Consider the following 6,000-nt stretch of genomic DNA (forward strand, 5'->3'; position numbering starts at 1 on the left):
TTAACAAAGTAACACATGTAGCTCTATCTATGTTTCTCCCTCTTTAGCTCTTGCCATACACTACAATTCGAGTCTCACTCACCTATTTTTCTCATGACTTGGCCTTGGTCGTAGTTCGATCATCCGTCATCTTCACGAATACAATCCTGTTTCAACTGCGATGAGGAAACATCGGTCGCTTTCCAAGGCAGTATTCTACGAGAAACACACGGATAGAGTGCAAAAACAAGCTGATCGTAACATACACACACGCACACACTGGGCTCTCTTCACTTCGTCGCAAAACACAGCAGTAGACAAAAAGGAGGTCAAGGTCGATGTTGATAGCGTGGGAGTTCTTTCCCTTGTCAAAGGCTTCATAAGGCTAGCAGACGATCTGTCTCTTTCTCTCTCAGTCTCTGCACGCGGAGCGCGCGTGTGCTTTGATCATGATGATGCCAGTGACAAACCTAGGTAGGATGTTTTCATGTTCGATTGACCGAGCCGTGGTTCCAGCCAGCATTAGCGAAAGGCCATTGACTCGACAAAAATCAATCAATCAATCAATCGATCAATGAAAACCATTACCAAAAGCAAAACTCTCTACTCCCAACTCTTCTTTTTATATTTAGTCAAGTTTTGTTTTATATTTAGTCAAGTTTTGACTAAATATTTTAACATCGAGGGGGAATCGAAACGAGGGTCGTGGTGTATGTGCGTAGTGTGTGTGCGTGTGTGTGTGTGTGTGTGTCTGTGTGTGTGTGTAGAGCGATTCAGACTAAACTACTGGACCGATCTTTATGAAATTTGACATGAGAGTTCCTGGGTATGAAATCCCCGAACGTTTTTTTCATTTTTTTGATAAATGTCTTTGATGAAGTCATATCCGGCTTTTCGTGAAAGTTGAGGCGGCACTGTCACGCCCTCATTTTTCAACCAAATTGGTTGAAATTTTGGTCAAGTACTCTTCGACGAAGCCCGGACTTCGGTATTGCATTTCAGCTTGGTGGCTTAAAAATTAATTAATGACTTTGGTCATTAAAAATCTGAAAATTGTAAAAAAAAATAAAAAATTATAAAACGATCCAAATTTACGTTTATCTTATTCTCCATCATTTGCTGATTCCAAAAACATATAAATATGTTATATTCGGATTAAAAACAAGCTCTGAAAATTAAATATATAAAAATTATTATCAAAATTAATTGTCGAAATCAATTTAAAAACACTTTCATCTTATTCCTTGTCGGTTCCTGATTCCAAAAACATATAGATATGATATGTTTGGATTAAAAACACGCTCAGAAAGTTAAAACGAAGAGAGGTACAGAAAAGCGTGCTATCCTTCTTAGGCGCAACTACTACCCCGCTCTTCTTGTCAATTTCACTGCCTTTGCCATGAGCGGTGGACTGACGATGCAAAGCAGGCGCGTGAACTAGGGGGGTCCGGGGGCATGCTCCCCTGGAAAATTTTTGAAAAACGGATAAAATCTGTGCAATCTGGTGCATTCTGGGCCTTGTTTTGAGGGTTAAGAGCAGCATTGTTTTGGTGGGGGTGGAGGGGGGGGTACCTTTTTCTCATCGGATTTCACATTGAATAAAATTTGTTAGAGACACACAAAATTTATTAAAAAAAAACAAACCCCACTCAAAGCAAGGTACATGCTTTCTCCAGGGGTGGGGTTCCGGAACCCCTGGAACCCCCCCCCCCCCCCCCCCCCCCCCCCCCTGGGTCCGGCCCTGCTCGAAGACGGACCGGCACTAGCCTTTTTAGGCGGGGAGCAGACCGGGTGCCTACGCTACTTTCGACAAATGGTTGCGTCATCAACGAATCACTGAACGTGATGGTGTCGTCTTCATGGGTCGCAGCCAGGTGAAGACGGTGCCGGGCTCTCAGCCTCGAAGGGGCCCACCCAATGCGACTGGCGACTCCCACCACTGGCTTTGAAGAAGTTAATTCATTTTAAATAAACCACTCTGCACAGAAAGCACCCAGACTGTTTAATTTTTGTTTGTCAGTTTTTACATGACTTGCAAATCGAGCGTTTCCGCTCGCCGGCAAAGCTAGGTCGGTCACATTCTGTTGCAGCACATACTTACGTCCGAATTTTTTTTTTAAATACCTAAGTTAATTAAAACTAGTATGTGTGCCGGTGAACATATGCACTGATTTCTGTGATGAATGAGTGTGATAACCCTCGAATGACTAGTCCTGTGATAAATATTGTTCAATGACATATCTAGTCCTGTGATAATGATAGTTTTTAGCGTTAAACTTTTAACCTATTTGGAATCATGTTACTATTCCTGTTAGTGTACATATGCGTGCGCGAGTGTAGTATGCTTCGTATGGTATTTTTATCTGTTGTCTTATTATTTGTTTTGTCTTTTAATGTGCACCACACTGAAATTTCTCTGTATGAGATAATAAAGTATTCGTATTCGTATTCGTATTCGTATTCGATTGACTCGTATTCACTGCAAAATGAATCCAGTGGCATGTAGAATTTTAATTACTTACACTGACGTTGGGCTTTGCAAGGGGGAAGGTTTGCCTTGGAATTATAGTACTTTTGTTTGAAGATTTGATTAAGATACTCTCCCGAAAAATTACTGTTATTTGAAAAAGTGTTAATGTTCCCCTTGTCAGGAACCGATTTACGAAACGCGGATCGTATCAACTGATGCACACAAAGTTTTGACGCCCTTGACCTTCGACTCAAACTTTCGTTTTCCGACGTTCGTTTCGCTTCGTATTCCGGTTCAAATTTTGCTTTTTGCTCGGCACTTTCCGGGAAAACCCAAAAATTCTGATGCATCCAAACGATGATGCATCAAATTGTGAAAATGATGCATCAAATTCTTGGTCAGTTTTGGATGCATCAATTTGATGCATCAGTTGATACGATCCGCGTTCCGTACCGATTAAGCGTAAACAGCAAGTCGATCACTGCCGGATCCATGGGAACTGTTGGGTTTGAAAAAAAGATACGAAAGGTAGGGGAAAGGCTCCTAATATGGACCACTTTTTGTTTTATGCTGATAATTAGCTTGTTTTCTTGCGAAGAAGTTTTATTTTGTGTTTGGTAGTCCTTCTCTCTTAGGTTAACCGTTAGGCCTAATTAGAGTGAAATAGCTTTGATAGGCCTATAGTACGGTCTTGCTGAAAAATGGCATTGCGTTCAGTTTCATTCTGTGAGTTCGACAGCTACTTGACTAAATATTGTATTTTCGCCTTACGCGACTTGTTACTACATGTCAGAACACACGAACTCAGCGTGCGCGTCGGGGTGTGTGTGTGTCAGTGTGGCACGGTGTGTGCGTACGTGTGCCGTGTCAGTGTGTGTGTAGTGTGTGTGCCCACGGTGTGTCACGTGTGTGTGCAGTGACCAGTGTGTGTGTTTATCACAGTGTGGCCGTGTGGATGTGTACCAGTGTGTGTGTGTGTGTGTGCCGGTGTGTGTGTGTGTGCCGGTGTGTGTGTGTGTGTGTGTGTGTGTGTGTGTGCGAGTGTGTGCCGTGTATTACGGTGTGTGTGTGTGTGTGCCAGTGTGTGTATGTGTCAGTGTGTGTGTGTCAGTGTATGTGTGTGTCAGTGTGTGTGTTTGTGTGTGTGTGTGTGTATGGTGTGTGTGTGTGTGTGTGTCACGGGTGTGTGAGTCAACCGCTGATGTGTGTGTGTGTGTCACAGTGTGTGCAGTGTTGGCACGGTGTCTGTTCCAGTGTGTGTGTGTGTGCGTGCGTGTTTGTGTGTGTAGTGTGTGTGAATGCGTGTGTGTGTGTGTGTGTGTGTGTGTGTCACTGAGTGAGTGTGCGGCGTCTGTCTGTCTGTCTGTATGTTTGTGTGTTTGTCTAATTATTCAGTTATGCCGGTTGTCCTCACTAGGAATACCATTCCAAACGCGAACTTTCAAAATGGAAGAACAGAAGTTTAAGCAAAGTGCCATATTTTCGCTCGATCACTTGTCATGGCCACTCAACTTCGTATAATACCTTAGTAGGGGAAGGGCTCCTACTAGGGGACCGGCTCCTGGTATGGACCACCTCCTGTTCTGACAAACTAACGGCGCTAGAGCGCTCAAAACAATTTTATTCGCTGTATTCACCCTCTCTGAATAACTTGCACATGTATGTCAAAACAGTTGCAGAAACACAAACCCCAAAACCGTTAGGCTCAGTTTTTCTCTTTTTTTCACTTTTGGCAGCGTTCACTCTAAACTGATTTGCCGCCTAAAACGGACTCGTTTCTGTCCACAGCCAAAGCTTTAATCACACAAAAATTGCTATATATGACAGCTAAGTCCGTATTTGTTACATTTTAGCAGTGTTGACCCCGAGTTTCTACTGCAAACAAACAATAATAGCAAAATCTCAAAGTATGTGCGAGTCAGTCCTCTAATATGGACCACCTTCAACAAATCGAAGAAAATAAAAGCTAAAGGCTATTTTCATTAATTCATTAAGAAGCTTGCTGGAAATAACCTATAACTAGCCCTCGAGATTAAAACTGAAAATATAACAAAAAGTCTTCTTTTCGTGGAAGTTGATAATTTCACTTATTTTCACTCTGTTTTTGATAAGCTTCTTTAGTTTCCTGGCGTGCTTCAAATAATGCTCTGATCAACCCAAAACAGATCAATCTAAAGCATATTTTAATTATTCTGACTTGTACACTAAGTTGTATCATGTTATTTTGAAGTATAGTGTGCTTTTTACAGTGATTCGTGAAGGCCGCTGCACTGGTCCATATTAGGCGCCCAGGCTCCTAATATGGACCATTTGTGATTTTTTCTGTATTTAATTTTTGCTAAATGTCTATCAAAGCTATTTCACTCTAATTAGGCCTAACGGTTAACCTAAGAGAGAAGGACTACCAAACACAAAATAAAACTTCTTCGCAAGAAAACAAGCTAATTATCAGCATAAAACAAAAAGTGGTCCATATTAGGAGCCTTTCCCCTACCTTTCGTATCTTTTTTTCAAACCCAACAGTTCCCATGGATCCGGCAGTGATCGACTTGCTGTTTACGCTTAATCGGTACGGAACGCGGATCGTATCAACTGATGCATCAAATTGATGCATCCAAAACCAAGAATTTGATGCATCATTTTCACAATTTGATGCATCATCGTTTGGATGCATCAGAATTTTTGGGTTTTCCCGGAAAGTGCCGAGCAAAAAGCAAAACTTTGAACCGGAATACGAAGCGAAACGAACGTCGGAAAACGAAAGTTTGAGTCGAAGGTCAAGGGCGTCAAAACTTTGTGTGCATCAGTTGATACGATCCGCGTTTCGTAAATCGGTTCCTGACAAGGGGAACATTAACACTTTTTCAAATAACAGTAATTTTTCGGGAGAGTATCTTAATCAAATCTTCAAACAAATTACTATAATTCCAAGGCAAACCTTCCCCCTTGCAAAGCCCAAGGTCAGTGTAAGTAATTAAAATTCTACATGCCACTGGATTCATTTTGCAGTGAATACGAGTCATTCGGACGTAAGTATGTGCTGCAACAGAATGTGACCGACCTAGCAAGCCAATGGGCATTTTGCCGGCGAGCGGAAACGCTCGATTTGCAAGTAAAAACAAACAAAAATTAAACTGTCTGGGTGCTTTCTGTGCAGAGTGGTTTATTTAAAATGAATTAACTTCTTCAAAGCCAGTGGTGGGAGTCGCCAGTCGCATTGGGTGGGCCCCTTCGAGGCTGAGAGCCCGGCACCGTCTTCACCTGGCTGCGACCCATGAAGACGACACCATCACGTTCAGTGATTCGTTGATGACGCAACCATTTGTCGAAAGTAGCGTAGGCACCCGGTCTGCTCCCCGCCTAAAAAGGCCAGTGCCGTTCCGTCTTCGAGCAGGGCCGGACCCAGGGGGGGCCGGGGGGGTTCTAGGGGTTCCGGAACCCCACCCCTGGAAAAAGCATGTACCTTGCTTCGAGTGGTTTGTTTTTGTTTTTTTAATAAATTTTGTGTGTCTCTAACAAATTTTATTCAATGTGAAATCCGATGAGAAAAA

At 42.6% G+C, this 6,000-nt stretch overlaps 1 protein-coding gene across 3 annotated transcripts in view; it reads right to left on the minus strand.

The window, feature by feature from the left end:
* Window positions 1-292, minus strand: part of LOC138982527 (vitamin D3 receptor B-like) — a 38,265-nt gene extending 37,973 nt beyond the window's left edge. For all 3 annotated transcript variants that reach the window (XM_070355833.1, XM_070355832.1, XM_070355831.1), the window contains exon 1: window positions 83-292. The gene's annotated coding sequence lies outside the window, so the exon portion shown is untranslated. The remainder of the gene's footprint in view (window positions 1-82) is intronic.
* Window positions 293-6,000: the final 5,708 nt, after the last annotated feature.

The sequence above is a fragment of the Littorina saxatilis genome, linkage group LG12, assembly GCF_037325665.1.
Source record: "Littorina saxatilis isolate snail1 linkage group LG12, US_GU_Lsax_2.0, whole genome shotgun sequence".
NCBI lineage: Eukaryota > Metazoa > Mollusca > Gastropoda > Littorinimorpha > Littorinidae > Littorina > Littorina saxatilis.